At 41.2% G+C, this 19491-nt stretch overlaps 1 protein-coding gene across 7 annotated transcripts in view; it reads right to left on the minus strand.

Moving 5' to 3' along the window:
* Positions 1-15888, minus strand: part of ZNF76 (zinc finger protein 76) — a 31332-nt gene extending 15444 nt beyond the window's left edge. For 5 of the 7 annotated variants that reach the window (XM_037844134.1, XM_037844133.1, XM_037844131.1 and 2 more), the window contains exon 1: positions 15595-15686. The gene's annotated coding sequence lies outside the window, so the exon portion shown is untranslated. Of the gene's footprint in view, positions 1-8588; positions 8623-15594; positions 15687-15708 lie in introns of those variants that run through there. The other 2 variants (XM_037844129.1, XM_037844130.1) reach the window with 2 other exon arrangements.
* Positions 15889-19491: the final 3603 nt, after the last annotated feature.

Genomic DNA, 19491 nt, shown 5'->3' on the forward strand with positions numbered 1-19491 from the left:
GGTGCCACCTTGGGTACCCAATTTTGATCTTGTTGGGGTCGAACTTGGGTGGCATGGTGGAGGGGGCTGGAGTTTGATGAACTGGGATGTGGGATGATCAAAGGAAGTTGTACCTTGGCCTCCTCTGAGTCGAAAGTCTAGTACAGAGTCTCCTAACTGGGGGTTTATAAACCCTGAAGTCAGCTGGAAATACTTTCTCGGTGTGTGAATATGTGCATTTTCCTCAAGAAAATGTAATCCAAGGGAATAAAGGTAAAGAACTATTGGCTTAGGCAGGAATTCTGACATCTGACCAGTCTTCTCTGGTCTCTTAGGATCCTCGGAGTGACTCCAACCTTGCCCAGAGTGCTGATAACTCCCAGCTAGCCCCTATCTCATGAAAGTTCTGGTCCTGATCTTTCTCACCTTCCACATGATCACCAACTTTCATTCTTTTAATTCAGGAGAGAAAACAACTAAGACACACATGAAGAACCCAGGTCTCTGCCTACAGCAAACTGCAGATCGGAAGAGATTACAAAATGGCTTTAAATCTTCAGGCCTGGGGCCTTGTGGCTTCTGCAGCAATAGTTAGTTTAATTTAGCATGTATGCATTCTATTGGAATTTCCCAGGGAAAGTCAGTGGTGTGTCCAGGCTCTATCTGTTAGAAGCAAGGATAGAAGCTCTATCCTTCTGAACCTATCTGAGCCTCAGACATCCCTTCTAAAAAATGGGGAAATTGTGGCACCTACTTCAAAGACTGCTGTCAGGATTAAATGAGGTCATATATGTAAGCATTTAGCACAGTGCTGCCACACAGGAAGTACTCTATAAATACTAGCTCTGTAAAGAAGGGGGAAGGAAGAGAAACCTAAGGGAAATGCTTTTGAAGCAATGTACATATCTAAAAGGTAGCCAGGAATAATAGCCAACAGCTCTGGACTAGAAGTCAGTGGAACTAGCTTCTAATCTCGACTCTACCTCCTGTGTCTGTTAAACGAAGTGTCTACCTCCTTATCTGTTAAATGAAGTGATGGCCCAGAAGACCCTAAGAGCCCTTGCAGTGCTCATGTTAATTATACCTATCACATATAGCTCTTAATATGTGCCAGACAATGTTCAAAGCACTTTACCTGCATTAACTCCTTTAATCTTAAAAATAATCCTATGAGAGGTAGGTACCATTACTATCCCTATTTTACAGATGAGGTAACTGAAGCTTACAGGAAGTGCTAAAGGCAGGATTTAAACCCAGGCCCGAATCTGTACCTCTCAACATCTGCTAATCCACTGTGACTGACACAATGTTGGCACTCAAAATGCTTAAATGGTGGTTGTTTAACTTCTACTTCACCTTCTGTAACTTAAAACCAGTCCTTTTCAACCTGCTTGCAATGGAAAGAGGGAATAGCCACTAGCCACATTTCCCAAGATAACGCTTCTTAGACTCAAAGAAAACAAATCTCCCCTCCTCTGCATCCAAGCTAAATAACCCAAATTCATTCCATTTTCTTCCTGCAGCCTCACAATTCAAACCTTTAAAACAGTATGCTGTTGCTCTCTGACTTTTCTCAGTCTCTAAGATTCCTCCAACAGAGCCTGAGTGAGTGTGGTAAGAAGGATACTTCATGGCTGCCAGGCATGTACCATCATCCTCCTTGCCATTTGTCTCTTTCATTTCTTTGAATGATGCTTTACTCTGAATCCTCCTGTCCAAGCACTAATAATAGTGACAGTGACAGAGCCAAAGAGAGGCTTGTCACTGCCTCTGGGTGGCTGTATCTAAGCAGTTCCTGCCTGTACTTAATATTTCAGATTCATAACCCCAGTCGTCTTCTGAGAAAGGGCAGAGGGGGAAAAGGGGCAGCTGCTTGGAGGGTATAAGGTTTACAGCCCAATGACCTGGGCTGCGTATAGGGGGGAGAACATACTTGGGGGGTGGGAGGGGGAGAGGCAGGGATAAGAGCAATGACAAAAGGCGGGGACCAAAAAGTAGCACCACTAACTCAGAACTAGCAGCAAGTCCAGTTCTGTTTGTTGCACTTTTTTAAATGAACAACCCATCGACTGTTGGCTCGGATGCAGGAAGCAACACTATGGCTTCATAATATATAAATGTGTTTCCTAATGGAACAATGTAAATTACATTTATTGGGGAGGAGATAACTTTTTTGTTACTTTGGACTTTTAGTTCTCTCCATGAAATAAGTTGTGCTTAAACTGCCTCCTCAAAGCAGAAAAATACAGGATGTAAAAGTTAAGAAACTGAGGAGTAGCCATGGCATTTGTGTTTCTCCACTTTGTTATGGTTGAGATCTCATTTGATCCACATCCAAGTTGGGTGTTCCCTGACTACAGGCAGCAGTTAACTATTCTAGCATCTTCCACCAACCAGAACTCCCTGGATATTTGGAACACGGCTCTCTATACTCTGCCTCAGTCAGCCTAGAGTATTTAAAAATCCAAAAAAGAAAATACAAAACATTAGCTTGAAAAGAAAAGAGTGCTCATCTTTGACCAGAAAAAAATTTTTTAACTTCCACTCAGAAAATTCCTCCTTTGAAAACACAGAAAACTTCTCACAAGGACAATGAAACATTAGGCTGGGAGAGAGGACAGCTGAGAGAAAGTGGCAACCAAATTAGAATCAGATTTGAAAGAGCTATAGTAAAATAATTCAATATTTGTTATTACAGAAATGGACTTCAATGCACACATAAAAACCTAATGAAACGGGCTTGGTTCTGTGAGTTTCCAAACACTAAAAAGAAAGCAGGAAATTGATAGCAGAAACCTGCATTAACATAACACAAATGTAAAACATCAGCTAAACATCTCTTTGCAAAAAGCCCATTGATTTTTTTTTTTTTTTGCGTTTTTTTTTTATTTTTTTTTTATTTTTTTATTTTTTATTTTTTAATCATCATTTTATTGAGATATATTCACATACCACGCAGTCATACAAAACAAATTGTACTTTCGATTGTTTACAGTACCATTATATAGTTGTACATTCATCACCTAAATCAATCCCTGACACCTTCATTAGCACACACACAAAAATAACAAGAATAATAATTAGAGTGAAAAAGAGCAATTGAAGTAAAAAAGAACACTGGGTACCTTTGTCTGTTTGTTTGCTTCCCCTACTTTTCTACACATCGACCCATAAACTAGACAAAGTGGAGTTTGGTCCTTATGGCATTCCCAATCCCACTGTCACCCCTCATAAGCTACATTTTTATACAACTGTCTTCGAGATTCATGGGTTCTGGGTTGTAGTTTAATAGTTTCAGGTATCCACCACCAGCTACCCCAATTCTTTAGAACCTAAAAAAGGTTGTCTAAAGTGTGCGTAAGAGTGCCCACCAGAGTGATCTCTCGGCTCGTTTTGGAATCTCTCTGCCACTGAAGCTTATTTCATTTCCTTTCACATCCCCCTTTTGGTCAAGAAGCCCATTGATTTTAAAAGCCCAAATCACTCTTTAGTATGGTTTTTATTTGGCTACTGCAATTTTATATATCTGAATTAGTCATAGAAAAGACAGTAATTGGGCAAATTGCAAAAGGGTATTGAAAATGCAGACCTTTATTGCAGGCCAGAATTCATTTAAACCAAAACAAATTACTTAAAAGTCTAATTTTCAGCTATACATTTTATTGAATTTCAACATCTTAGTTTGTAAACACCTAACAGTAATCGTGGCAGAGTTTCAAACCCACTGTTAGTACATGAAAAGTCAAGAATGAAGGCATTTTGCAAGGGTTATCTTGAAGACAACTTTTATATCAACAAGTAAATTAGCACAGATATGATGAAGTTACACCTGAACTGTTTCTGGAATTTATCTTGGGATCACCACTGGCTTGAGAATGACTATTTGGGAAAATGAAACATTCCATCAGCATCAAGGAGAGATGGGTCATCATAGTTCCATATTATTTAAAAACACTACCTTGGAACAAAAAGCTTAAATTCATATTTCATCAATTCATCAAAATGGAACAATATACAGATCCTAACAAGGAAGAGAAGATAGTTTTGGACTTTGAAAACAAAAGAAAACCAAGTAAAAAGAAGAGTTAGTTAAAAAAAAAAAAATGAACAGCAGGGGAAAATATTAAAGAAATAAGACATAAAATATATATTAAAACCACATGACACATGCAAACCTCCAAGAATAATATCAAATTCCTCCTGGACAAATAAGTAAACTACAATATGAATTCATGTAAATGAAATCATGAATATAAATTAACGACACCAAAAAAAGGTTTATCCTCATTAGTAATTAAAGAACAAGAAAGAATGATTATGGTGCATTTTACTATACTTATTGAATTACCAAAAATAAAAGGAAAAGTATCAAAATCCAACAATTGGTGCTGGCAAGGCCAAAGAGAGGAACTGGCATGCATTGCTGACAGCACTGGTGGTTGCTCCAGGCTCTCCAAACCCCACTGGGAAAGCTCAGGGTCTGGGATCTCCTAACCTCACGCCTCATAATTCATCCTACAAACAGAATGCACAGAAAGCAAGAGCTACTTGTACAGGGATGCTTGCTTAAATGTTTTAGACGAGAACCATGATGACCTTCTGCATTAATGGAGAAGGGTTAACAAATGCTGACTGAAGAAAAATAAATAAGGTTGAACATTCATTCGATTCCAACTCACAGAAACCTCATTTCTCAAGTGAGACAAGGTCAGAAGGGGCTAAAAAAGGAATGTACAATTCTGCTAAAAGGAAGTTGTTTAATTTAAACAAACAAACAAACAAAATTGTTTTAAAAATAGAATCACATTGAGCCAAGAGGCAATTCTATAGTGGACACTAAACCTGCTCACTTGATGGTTAACCCCTCCCTCCCGGAGTTTCCTTTATTCTCCCACATCCTTCGTATTATTATTACCTGCACCTCATCCCTTCTAGGTCCTAGAAAGAAAGATACCTATTCCTCCTCTAATTTTGCCAGTGTAAGTATTAAGGTGGGGAACTTTTCCCTCTAAGAGTTTTCCTCCTTTCTTCTCTCATAAACACCTCTATGTCTAGATCCAGTTTGGATATATTTTTTTTTTTTCATTTTTATTGACATTGTTCAGATACCATACAATTATCCAAAGATCCAAAGTGTACAATCACTTGCCCCTGGGTACCCTCATACAGCTGTGCATCCATCACACTTAATTTTTGTTCAATTTTTAGAAACTTTTCATTACTCCAGACAAGAAATAAAGTGAAAGATGAAAAAAGAAAAAAAGAAAAGGAAACTCTAATCCTCCCCTATCCCTAACCAACCCCCCTCAATTGTTGACTCCTAGTATTGATATAGTACGCTTGTTACTGTTTATGAAAAAATGTTGAAATACTACTAACTGTAGTATATAGTTTGTAATAGGTATATAGTTCTTCCCTATATGCCCCTCTATTATTAAGTTCTAATTGTATTGTCATACATTTGTTCTGGTTCATGAAGTGATTTCTAGTATTTGTACAGTTGATCATGGACACTGCCCATCATAGGATTCAGTTTTATACATTTCCATCTTTTGACCTCCAACTTTCCTTCTGGTGACATATATGACTCTGAGCTTCCCGTTTCCACCTCATTCACACACCATTCGGCGCTGTTAGTTATTCTCACATCTTGCTACCAACACCCCTGTTCATTTCCAAACATTTAAGTTCATCCTAATTGAACATTCTGCTCATACTAAGCAACCACTCCCCATTCTTAAGCCTCGTCCTGTATCTTGGTACCTTATATTTCATGTCTATGAGTTTACATATTGTAATTAGTTCCTATCAGTGAGACTCTGCAATAATTGTCCTAATGTGTCTGGCTTATTTCACTCAGTATATTGCCCTCGAGGTTTTGACATCAACCCATTTTTTTTAATATGGTTTTGTTCACTCACCATACATTCCATCCCAAGTAAATAATCGATGGTTTTCTGCATGGTCATACATTTATGTGTTCACCACCTTCACCACTATCTATATAAGAGCATCTACATTTCTTCCACAAGGCAGGAGGGAGAGTCAAAGAAGGTAGAGAGGCAAAAGAAAGAGGAAAAAAAAAAAAAAAATGACAGCTAGGAAGCAGCAAAAGGAAAAATAACCTTAAATCAAAGTAGAATAAAGAATCAGACAATACCACCAATGTCAAGTGTCTAACATGCCTCCCCATCTCCCCCTCTTATCTGCATTCACCTTGGTATATCACCTTTGTTACATTAAAGGAAGCATAATACAATGATTCTGTTAGTTACAGTCTCTAGTTTATGCTGATTGCATCCCTCCCCCAATGCCTCCCCATTTTTAACACCTTGCAAGGTTGACATTTGCTTCTTCTCCCTCCTAAAAGAACATATTCGTACATTTTATCACAATTGTTGAATACTCTAGATTTCACCAAGTTACACAGTCCCAGTCGTTATCTTTCCTCCTTTCTTGTGGTGTCTCACATGCTCCCCATCTTCCTCTCTCAACCGTATTCATAGTTACCTTTGTTCAGTGTACTTACACTGTTGTGCTACCATCTCCCAAAATTGTGTTCCAAACCACACACTCCTGTCTTCTATCACCCTGTAGTGCTCCCTTTAGTATTTCCTGTAGGGCAGGTGTCTTGTTCACAAAGTCTCTCATTGTCTGTTTGTCAGAAAATATTTTGAGCTCTCCCTCATATTTGAAGGACAGCTTTGCTGGATACAGGATTCTTGGTTGGCGGTTTTTCTCTTTCAGTATCTTAAATATATCACACCACTTCCTTCTTGCCTCCATGGTTTCTGCTGAGAGATCTGCACATAGCCTTATTAAGCTTCCTTTGTATGTAATGGATTGCTTTTCTCTTGCTGCTTTCAGGATTCTCTCTTTGTCTTTGACATTTGATAATCTGATTATTAAGTGTCTTGGCGTAGGCCTATTCATCTCTCTTCTGTTTGGAGTACGCTGCGCTTCTTGGATCTGTAATTTTATGTCTTTCATAAGAGATGGGAAATTTTCATTAATTATTTCCTCTATTATTGCTTCTGCCCCCTTTCCCTTCTCTTCTCCTTCTGGGACACCAATGATACGTACATTATTGTACTTTGTTTCATCCTTGATTTCCCGGAGACGTTGCTCATATTTTTTCATTCTTTTCTCCATCTGCTCCTTTGCGTGTAGGCTTTCAGGTGTTTTGTTCTCCAGTTCCTGGGTGTTTTCTTCTGCCTCTTGAGATCTGCTGTTGTATGTTTCCATTGTGTCTTTTGTCTCTTGTGTTGTGTCTTTCATTTCCATAGATTCTAGTTGTTTTTTTTAACTTTTGATTTCTGCCGTATACATGTCCAGTGCTTCCTTTACAGCCTCTATCTCTTTTGCAATATCTTCTCTAAACTTTTTGAATTGATTTAGCATTAGTTGTTTAAATTCCTGTATCTCTGTTGAAGTGTACGTTTGTTCCTTTGACTGGGCCATAACTTTGTTTTTCTTAGTGTAGGTTGTAATTTTCTGTTGTCTAGGCGTGGTTTCCTTGGTTATCCAAATCAGGTTTTCCCAGACCAGAACAGGCTCAGGTTCCAGAGGGAAGAAATATTCAGTATCTGGTTTCCCTGAGGGTGTGTCTTAGAAAATTGCTCCACCCTTTGATGCCTTGGGTCACTGTGCTTTTCTGCCCAGCAGGTGACGCCTGTTAGCCTATAATTCTTGACTGGTGTGAGGAGGTATGGCTGTGTTCCCCCAGGCTCTGGGGTCTGGTTCTGAATGGAAAGGGCCCCACCCCTTTCCTCCTAGAGAAGACAGACCCCTCAGGTGGAGGTCATTAGCATTTCAATGGTCTCGCTCTCTGCTTGTGGTGTCTCCACCCTTCCCAGAGTCACAGCCCTGGAAACTGAAAATGACTGGGGCTTTCTCCACTGAGCCAAAAAAGAAACAGATAGTCCCCTTCAGACCCAGTCCAAGGCGACCCTCCGGCTCTCCCAGGTCAGTCATGACCCAAAGCCTCTGTCTGTTTTTTGGGGCTGCGTACCTGTAGTGAGCAGTTCACACTCACTACTTAAAACCCCAGTTGGAGCTCAGCTGAGCTGTATTCGCTTGCTGGGAGAGAGCTTCTCTGTGGCACCACGTGGCTCTGCAGCTTGGGCTATGGGGGAGGGGGTCTCCTGACCTGGTTCCACAGGCTTTACTTACAGATTTTATGCTGTGTTCTCGGGCATTCCTCCCAATTCAGGTTGGTGTGTGATGAGTGGATGGTCTCGTTTGTCCCCCCGCAGTTATTCTGGATTATTTACTAGTTGTTTCTGGTTTTTTGTAGTTGTTCCAGGGGGACTACTTAGCTTCCACTCCTCTCTATGCCGCCATCTTGCCCCTGGATATATTTTTTAAATGCGATGTTCTTCTAACTGGGCTCTGTTGTGTTTTATGTCTTGGGAAACAGTGTCACAGTGGGACTTCATGCTTCAGTACCCTATGTTGACCTTTAGAGAATCAGTATATTAACTCAAAGCAATTTCTACAAGGATGTGAGGAAACAAGCACAGTCTTACACTGTTGGTGAGAATATACGTTGGTACAATCTTTATGAAGGGAAATTTGGCAATATCAATCAAAATTATGGACATACATACCATCTGACCTGGCAATTTCACTTCTAGTCTACAGGTAGATGCACGTGTGTGTAAAATGGCACATATCCAAGGTTTTTCATAGCAGCAAAAAATTAGAAATAACATATCCTTTCATTATGGGATTGTTACATAAACTGTGGTACTTCCAAACTATGAAGACATAAATAATAAGGCACTCATTATATACCAACATGGAGAGATATTCAAAATATGTTAAATAAAAATAGCAAACAGCCTTTTATGTCTGAGGAAGGATAGTCAAGAAACGACTAACCAGGGTTACCTATGGAAGGATAGCTGACAGGAGAAAGGCAATGAAGGGTGACTCTTCACTGTGTATCTTTCTTATTTTTACAAAATTTTAAGCCCTGCAAATTTATTACCTATGCAAAAAATTTTTAAATAAAAGTAAATGAATGAAAAAAGAATGTCTAAAAGTATGCTTTGTACTCCCTTTCTTGGTCACAGAATTTCTGATTCTCCATTCGTGAGACATGACTAGCCCAGTGCTGACAAGATGGATTCCACAATGTCACAGGTTTGCAGCAAAACCACATTGCAAAATTTAGCTTCTCAATTCAAGGATACCATTCAGGAAAGCTGATTAAACTGAGCATGAGGCAATAGCAAGTCTATACAGGACCTGAGGGCACACTGGCTCAACATGGGTCCATAGCTGGATCACAAGGGCAGATCAGCCAAAGTGGCAGGCTAAGCAGTGGCTGCCTTTCTCTCTCACTGTTCCATGTGGTCTACAGGACAGTACTTCCTAGGTTGAGAGGATAATTTTCCCAGACAGAGAAGAGAACTCCGGTCTCAAGTACCCCTGCTTAGACCCTCTGCATCTAAGCCTCAGATCAGTTCTACAGTCCCAAGGAGCCCCCAGTTCTTTGGTTCTTATCTTAATGGCATGGGTCTTGTGCTTTATCAAGCACCCAACAAATCAGCAACCATTTCTTCAATGGTTATGCAGTGAGAAATAGTACCAAGTTAATAAGTTATATCTGGAATTTTCAGAGATGAACCATTTGCTAGAGGTCAAGCTCTGGGCGAATGTTAACCCAACTACTAGAAGGAGCTCTCTGACTTCCAGCTAGTGATAGTCTAACATGCTGTGAGGCTTTGAATGACCCATCCAACAATATTGCTGATCTTTCTGATTCTGATCTTTAAGTGAGCAGATCCCATGCATCTGCCAGCAAAACATATGACAGTGCAGGATTTGTAAGACCCTCACTCGGATACTCACAATTCTATATCATGATTGAAAGCTACCACAGCAAGAGGCTTTCGAGGTTTTGTCAGGTGCTTCAGGAAATAACACCTGAAGCAAGGTAAGGCTGCTAGTTAAAGGCAATGGCTTCAGGTACACTTGGATTTGTTTTTTTCTTATTCACCAGGACAAAATTTCCCCATTCCATTGAGAGATGCTGATTATACATCCACTATAAACTAATTATGTAGGTGGCCTGTCAATTAGGATGGGGCTGTATTTTGTACTCGTTTGGCTAATTAAAGAGACTCTCCTTATAATATAAACATCAACACTCACATGACAGAAGGGATAAACATGGTGGAGGGACTGAAGTTCCAGCTGCAGTTAAGGAATTACACTTCCATGGTATGTGTTTTCCTTAACATTTGAATCTTTTTGGGGAAAATAACACACTCCTACTTTCTGTTATATCGATTATGATGCTTAAGTTCCTGGAGAGCATGCCTTTCAGCTTCATCAGCATCTAACAAACAATGTGCCCACAAATACTAAGTGAATACAAGTATTAGGTCACAGAGCTAACTAAACTCTTTAGCTCAAATTTGAATCTTAAATCAGTTCAACTCATTGTGAATTAGACCTAATTGAAACTCCTGAGACCAGATTTGAAATCCTTCATCTACTACACAACTATGAGCTCCTTAAGAGAAGGTCCTAGCAGAGGAGTAAATGTTGAATGAAAGAACAAAGGGGGAATCAACTGAGGCCCACCTACCCCATCCCTTCCAATCTTATCACATCATTCTAATTCATTCCCCAGCCCAGCTAGGTTGACTACTTTTCCTATGGAATACCACTTGGCCTTGTGGCTGACATCTATATTCACTGTTTCCGCCTGGCTAATGCCACCTCAGATCATCAGACTCCAGCCCCCTGTTCCTTCTCACTTAGCAGTGAAGCCATACCAGGCTGCTAAACCAGGCTGCTTGTCTGTTTGCTCCACAAGGGCACGGATGCACCATCTCTAATCATTGTATCCCCTGCCTCTGGCCAATGGCTTATATAAGCTCCAATATGACCTGCCCCAATCCACTCTCCATCTCCTGCTATGTCTCCCCTCTCTCACCCTCTTTCAGCCATACTGACTGGCTTACTCCACGTTTCTTGAATATACCAGGCATACTCCTGCCTCAGAACCTTTGCACTTGCACCTGCTATTCCCTCTGACAGGAATAAACTGGTTCACTACTTTACTTCCTTCAGGTTTTGCTCAAATATTACCTTTTCAGTAAGCCCTTCCCTGACCACTCTATTCAAAATTATAACAACCTGACGATTCTTGGCACTGTCTATCTATCTCCCTCCTCTGCTTTATTTTCCTAATATTTCCTATGTTAGGAATGCCTGGCACATAGCAGACACTCACCAAACATTTGTGGAATGAATAAATTTCCCTATTTTAGGATCTCCCAGTACTTTGGTGGCTTTGAGCCAAAAGGGGAGGACCCTAATTGAGCCTTGGTCTCTCTCCAGCCCTGGCTCCCCAGGCCCCCATCTCACGGCTTCACTTTCTTCTCATGTCTAGTCCAGCCCTCTACCACCAAACCACACTTGGGCTGGGAAGCAGGAAGGGTGATTATTGTCAGGACAATTCCAGAGAGGGCTAATTTTTGTATTCAGCATCCTGGTATTCATAAACAGAAAGGCCAAAGATAGGTTAGGGCTAAATGTACTAAACTTAGATAACAGAACTCAATCAGCAAAAACAGCTCATTTGCTTTGCGGTATTTTCTAAGGAGTAGTGCTAAATTTGCTCTTATTCATATTTTTATTTAAAATTTTTTTTTCTTTTTATTATGGATATTTTCAAATGTGAAAAAAAATCAAAACAGTATAATGAACTCAATGAGCCCATTACCCAACTTCTACAATTGCCAACATTTTGCTGATTTTGTTTCCTTTACTCTCTGATCCTTTCTGCAGCTCCTACTAGATAAATATTTCACTTAGCCATTTTTTTTGAGAACCGATCTACCTAAGACAGACCCTGGCCTTACCACTGTATGTAGTAACTGTGTCAAACAATCTCTCAGGTACTACTAGAAATACAGTAAAATAAGCACTTATACCCATTCCCACACCTACAACTGAGGAATGACTAAAAACAGAAATCTTAAATTTTAGCCTATTTAAACCAAGGGACTTACCCATTAATATGTGGGAAGGGTTTTGGAAAAGAGAGGTGTTGTGGCTACAAAATGAATATAGACACCTCATCTGTTTTTACTTGTTTATACCTAATGCAGTATTTCTGAGAGACTTAATTTAAAAAGTATTTACTGACTACCAGCTAAATATGAGGGATAGGATTAAGATTAAAATGCAATATATAGGGACTCTGTAAACCTATTCTAAAAAGTGGAAAAATAATTAAAACGCAGCCTCTGTTCTCAAGGAAGTCACAGTATGGGGAGAGGGAGATGAGAAAAGTGCAGTGATAACTAAGATACAAGGCAGAATATGTTCTGTGCCCTAACAAAGATTAAACAAGCCTAAGGCAAAGGCTCCTTTTTTTAATCCACCCACAGAATGTGTAAACTTCAGGGTTTTACCCCTTCCATAGCTCTAGTTTCATCCTCTGCTGTTCTTATTTATGTAGAGCTACTAAGTACATTATAAGAGACCTATGAATTTGGTGACCCACAGAACAGACTCTTAGATGTGGATCCTTAATGTCACTTTTCGCAACGCATCATGCAATCTTCCAGTAGGAGGGGACTGGAAAATCTTCCCAGGACTTGGAAAGTAATGGGGCTAATTCTGCATCTGCAGAGGCTGAAACTTAAGCATTCTACCCTGCAGGTACATAGAGCAAACAGTTTAATAAACCAGACAGGACCACCAGAGCACCTCAAGGAGACACAGCCAGATTGACTGAAGGATTTCCAAGGTCTCCTTGCTACCTAAAGGACTGAGATCTTGGTGATCAGAAGTCACCAGAAGTTCCCAGACAAGAGTGTAGTTCTTTGTACAAACCAAGAAGGATGATGTTTGGTTGGACAGTGCTGTGTGTGAAGAAAAGAGGGCTGAAAATCAGCAGGGTCATTTAACTGGTAGATGCACAGGAGAGACAGGGAAGAAAGGGGCAGAGTTGGGGTAGCAGGGAGAGTTACATTGGAATCAACTTGTTATCAAGATTAGTGAGGTGAGAAAGACTGGGGAGACAAGAAAGAGGATTGGTTTCGGCAGAGATAAGGCACCCTGGGATAGACAAGGAAAGCAAAAGGGTAAAAGACAATTCTGGTTTGAAAAGAATTGATGAAAATGAGGGAACATGCTATGATATCTGAGAATCTGAGAGGAAGGATCTCACAGAAAATTGGGAAAGGGCTGTGAAGAGGAGGGATCCTAGAATGGGAGGACAGATATTTTATGACGAATAGGTTCACATGGGGAAGAAAGGGGCTCATTTCACTGAAGTTGGGCATACCAGGAGATCACTGGATGAAGGGCTAATTAGATGAAAGTTTCAGGTAAGAGGATGTGGCTGAGGATGGCAAAAGAAGGTAGAGCTAGAGCACTGAGAAGAGACAAAATAAGAAGAGATCACAGGATAAAATAATACTAACATAGAGGGTTTTAAAGCATATGGATTCCTGGGGGTAAGGGATTTAACAGAATGAGAGGATTTGGGGTCAAGTGTCAGTGAGGTGCGAGATACCCTAGAGTAAGTGAAATCACAGGGTAAGGGCTGTGAAGCTCCAAGAATTGTATGGGGCAAGATGATATCTGGACAAAGAGGAAGAGATGTATTAGAGGTGCAGGGTTCTCAAGTCATGTGGAATCAAAAGTCATGAACACTGGGATGAGGAAGTCACAAAGCCATAAGGCAAAGGGTAATAAAAACCTTGCGGCTCATGGGATGAGTTGATCATGGGCTTAGGAAGTACTAGAAAGTAGGGAATGAGGGGCTGAGGGTGATGTGAAAATCAGGTACATTTGGGACAAGAAAGGTAATGCAGTGAGGGAGTGAAGAGCATGGGTTTTGAAGACTGTGGGTTCAAATCTCGGCTGCTATTCAGAAGCTGTGTGAGTTTCAGATTCATGTAGTGAAATAAACAGCGGGAAGGGGAAATGGTGGTGGATATAATTATAATTATCTCTTGGGGTTGTTGAAAGGATAAACACAATTTATATATACAAAACTTGGCACACAATATACAGGAGCTCAGTACTTAGCAATCATTATTAAGGAGATATCAGGATAAAGAACCAGAGGAGTGAATTGGCCACAGTAGAGATAAGAAGAGTGGTAATCTCAAAAGGTCATAGGTAGAAAGATAAGGCAAGGTATGGGCCACATGTTCACTGTCTGCTGAATCCTTAGCACCATGACAAAGTAAGCCCCATGAGCTACTCAGTAATAACAAAGCTTACACTTAGAGGCTCTCCATGTGCCAGGCATGGTGCCAAGGGCTTTAGTTGTATTATCCTCCCTTAGCAGATGGGGAGACTGGGTCCAGACAGGCTAACTAATATGCCTAAAGTCCCACAGCTGAAGGGCCACTCAAACTGGAACACAGATCTCTATATCAATACCCTGAAGCATCGAGCTGAAGCACTGCACTACACTGCTTTGCAGAAATGTTAACTGATGAGGTCTGATCAAGGGAATGGGTGTGGGCTATTAAGAGTGTAGGGAATCATGGGGGTGAAGGAACATGGTTCACGAAGTAAGTGGACTTTGTGAGGTTACAAGAGTAAGTTCCTATGACGAGCTGCAAAAGTGATTGCAAACAAGAATTATCTTGTCTGAGAACTGCAGAATTTCACAGATGGAAGAAAAAGTCAGATCATCTAACCCAATCTCATCACTACATGGATGAGAATCTGAGGCCCAGTGTGAGGAGGGACTTGTCTAAGATTCCCAAAACACAACAGTGGCAGAGCTGGAACTTGAACCTGGGACCACACACTGAATCCAGAATTCTTTGATGCATCTGATTATTACCATATTCATCTCTATATCCTCAATCCTAGCATGGTCCTTGGGCACTTGTAAGTCATGTGCTGATTGACACTGGAGAAGTGGGGGTGCAGAGAGACATGCCAGTGTGAATGATTTGGGTATGAAGGGGGAACATGTAATGAGGATCATGGGGCTATAGAGCAAAGAAAGGATCACCAATCAGATATTGAGGGTTATGTAGACAATGATTGGGTGGGAAACTATTGGAATAGGGATTAGGAGTTGCTAGAAGTTTGAGGGGAGTCCCCGAGTTTGTGGGGAACACAGAGGTAAAGTGGAAGGGATTACGGAGCCAGTGGGGCTACTGGGAAGGTTTGGGGGGCACCAAGAAAGAGTGTAGCAAACTCAGGGTCGTGTGAGTCACTGGACTGTAAATGAGGAAGTCACTGGGTTGGTGGGCCCATGGGCAGTGGTGGGGGCATTCTTGGGTTTAGCAGAGTCAATGAATAAGAATTGAGGATTACTTGATGAGGTTTCGGGATAAGTGGCTGGGATGTGGGGGTCACAGAGTGGAGGCGGGCGTCGTTATAGGGTGGGGTTTGGGAGTCACGGGGGAGGAGTCGCGGGGCGGAATGGAGGGGCAGGGACGGGGGCCTGGACCCTAAGTGGGGGAGGGGCCAGGCCACCCTCCAGCCCGCCTGGTCGCCGGGCTAGGGCCGGAAGAGGGTGGGCACGTCGGGCTCAGGACCTTCCCGGGGCCCTGCGCCCGCCCAACTTCCCGCCCTGGACACGGTGGACCCACTCTTCCCGCAGCCACCAACCTGACAGCCCCCGAGGCTGATTCCGCCGACAGACCGCCATGCACCGGGCCCCGCCACCAGCGCCGGCCCCGCCACCCGCCTGCGCCATAGCCCGCCCGCCCGCGCGCAGCTTGCCTCGCGCGATATCCAGGTTCCAGGGCCGCCGCCCTTTCCTCTCCTCTCAGTGTGCCGCTACAGGACCCCGGAACCCGTATAGAAAATCAAGGGCACGCTCCGCCCCGTACCCCCCTTCCTCGCGGCGGCCTATCTACTTATCCTGGTTCCGGGGCCCATGGAGCCCGGCCACCGGGGCTGTAAGCCGAGCCTCTCACAGTCCCGCCCCTCCCTCAGGCCGGAGTGACGCACGGCCCTGCCCGGGGAGGGCGTAATGACGTCAAGACGCCGCGTCCAGAGCCAGGGTGCGGCTCCCGAGCCTAGTGGTCGGTCTAGCCGTTAGGAGCCGCTACCTGGCCCGCTGAGGGGCTCTGTCCACCTGAGGCCTGAGGAGGGGCGGGGGAAGAGTCGAGGCCCTGAGGTCTCCGCGCCGTCACGTCGGCGGCCTGCGGACGAGAAGATGCGCGTCAGGAGCGGGATAGGACAGGTGGGGCAGGTTGTGAGGGAAGCTGTTCACGGAGGTCCCACTGCCGGCACAGAGGTTGTAGACCCTGCGCTCTGGGCTCAGAGAGCCCTCAGGCTTCCTCCTGGCGGCCCTGGCGCGCCCTCCCCACGAACTGCACCTTACAGTCCCGAAGCGCTTTACTGTGCGCAGTCCGCAGGCATTGCCTTCTGATCTTCAACCAACCCCTGAAAGAAGCAATTGCAGGTATTCATAGCTTCTTACTGAAAAGGATGAAATTGAGGGGCAGTGAGGGACTTGTCTCCTTAGGCGCCATGACTATCCTCTTGGGTTCTCTTACTCTCATTCCCTCATCAGACCCACACCCAGCCTTAAAACTAGTTACTCTCCCTTGTAAGACCTGCTTGGGTGTAAACAAAGCCAAGCCCTTTTACTACTTGCCCTCCCTATAGAGCTGGGAGGGGCGGCGATTGGCGAGTTTTCAAAAACCTGAGGGAAAATTAAAAGGGAGTGAGCTTTTGGTAAAAAATGAAACATAAAAAAGAAAGAGCGTTAGATAAGGAACCCCTTCCCTCTTAGGAAGGAACTGGGTGTGGGAATGAGGTAGAGTAACTTCTCTATACCCTTTTAGACTTTCGAATTTTTAACTCGTTTCTTACTCTTCCCCTGCCCCCCAAAATTTTAACTTAAAGAGAATTTTAAAATGAAATATTCCAATACACTAGAAACATTTACACAGTACGGGTTTGGGGTCTATGGGTAGCTATAGATGCCCTTGGAGACACCCTCCTCCCCTGTCTGAAGAACTTACCCAGCCCTCTTTCAATTTTAGACAACCTCTCTTTCCTATCTTTTTCTTTTTCGGCGTTTCTGGAGGCAGACTGGGGTCAGAGTTCCCATCAGTTTCTTAGGTTAGGTGGGCAATGAGTGACAATTGAGGGCCTATTCCTGTGATTAATAATCCTTTATGTACTTCCTGGTATAGAAATAAACAGTCTGACCCATATCGTACCCTCTTCCCATTCCTTGTTGGTGGAAATTTGACAAGTTATTTCTCATAGATAATAAAGAGAGTAAGTAGCTGTCCTGGCATAAACTGCTAGTTAGAGCAGGGAATAGAACTCAAGATGTAACAGTTTGTTTCTTAACCTACTCCCCCTCCCCGCCCCATACGTTCCATAAGAAAAAGTACATCTGTCTTTTCTCACATTCTCTGCAGATCCTAATCTGTTTGGTTAATCCCCTCTCCCATTACACATTTAACAAAAACTCTATGGAACCAGTGTCTGAATCCCAAGTAATGAGATTCTAATGGTAGGTAATTTCTGGTACTCAGAAGAACTGGTGAGGAAGATTGTTTTGGAGTGGAGATTGAAAATAATTTCTAACCTGTCCCCTTCCCCCCAACCCCCAACATACTATAGAGGCTAGTGATCTTTGGACTTTGTCTTATGGAGCCCATAAGAATTTTGAAGAACTGTGTACTCCCTTGCTCATTTTTAAGTTGATACCTAAATTCTCACCATCAATTTCAATGGTTGTAGAGGATATAATTTCTGACTTATTGTAAATATTGACATTTTAAAATAAAACCATAACATCATTCTTAAATGTATCCAGTGGTCCCCAAATACCCTAAATATTTGATGCCCACCATCATCCATTTAAAAATATATGAACAAATTCTTCTCTAATAGTCAGAAATTTTATATGGTTCTCCTTTCTCCTTGAGCTCCTAATTCCCTTCCACTTTGGAATTTTATCCTAATTAGTATATTCATATGCTTTATTTTATTAATCACTCTGTCACACCTTTCTGCATCCAAAATGCATATAAACTTATTGCCTGTGGGCATAAGCTTTAATGGTTAAGAGAATTTCTTCTGACTTGAATTATCATTACAGTAATTACTAGTACAGTTTATTAAACAATATAAATATATTATGAATTCAGTTTTTATTGAAAATTCATCTCAGTGAGAAAGATTGTGTTTTTCCCCAATTAGTTCAGGTATTCCTAGATGAATATTGCTTAATGGTAGAAGGAGGTAAGTTTCAACATTAATTCTCTACTTGTTTCTTATCTTTATAAATATAAGTGTTTAGAAATTTTGTTCATATAGATAATTGGGAAAGGAAAAGATTTATTACAATGATATCCCTCAAGTCTTTGAACTTCTAAATCATGTGCCAGGATTCACAAAGTTATCTATTACAAAATACTATTATCATATACTATCAAATAGAGTTCTCTTTGAATTTTATTAAAAGCAAAGAATTGGAAACCACTGAACTTGTAAAAGGGTTTGTTACCCAATCATCATAGTCTCAGTTTCAGTCTTACAAAAATGATTATGTTGCCTTCTCATTCAGAAACACCTTCATGATTAGATATTGATCTCCATATTCCTTTACCAGCACAATGAATTTTGATAAAATGCTTTTATGTTATTGTTTCATGTTTTCAGGATCCTTTTGTTAAAATATTGAAGTGCAGATTCAGCTCATTCAGTGTATATGAAATATCTGCCGTTTGTATAATTTGCAAAGCCAGCCCTTATTTCAAACTAGTCAACTAAATCAGACTTACTTTCTGTCAGGAAAAAAGTCTGATTTGTTTTTTGATTCAAGTTTATACATTAATATTCATTTTGAAGAATATTATAAAAGCCACTTGGAAATAAATTATTCAGTGCAGCTTATAAAATAGACACTAAAAATCATTCAAGATTAAAATTATGTAGCTCTAATGTTAATATTATAGGTTTTAATAAGAAGATAGTAGTGTTGCTCATTATATAATTTGCAATAATGCCATGTAACATATAGCTAAATTTATCAGTTTATTAAGTGAGAAGTAGGATAGAAGGCATGTTATCCCCTTAGTGCATTTGTGTGTGTGTTTATGTAGAACAACAATCAGCTTTTGGAAACAAGAATCATGAATCAGAAATAACTACAATAATTTTTTTAGACTTCATGATCAAACTTTTTCTTAGATGTTCATTAAAAAAGAAAGCTATATTTGCCTAGAAATAATGGATTGAGTAGGTAAGAAACATATTTTCTTTTTGTTAGTATGAGGTAGAAAATAGAAAATATTTTGAGATGAAATGGGAGGAAGATTGATTATAATGGGAATATTTTATTATATGATTTGATAAAGTATTTCAACTACCCTATTGAATGGTGCACATCTGATTTGAAAGAAATCACTTAAAATTTTTATTCATAGCTTATCCAGTGTATATTGGAAAATGTGGTGGTCCTAAAAGCATTCCAGATAGATTTAAAAGGATCAGCTTATTCACCTGTATTGCTTTGGCTATTTGAAGATTCTT

Source organism: Choloepus didactylus, chromosome 7 (assembly GCF_015220235.1).
Source record: "Choloepus didactylus isolate mChoDid1 chromosome 7, mChoDid1.pri, whole genome shotgun sequence".
Lineage (NCBI taxonomy): Eukaryota > Metazoa > Chordata > Mammalia > Pilosa > Megalonychidae > Choloepus > Choloepus didactylus.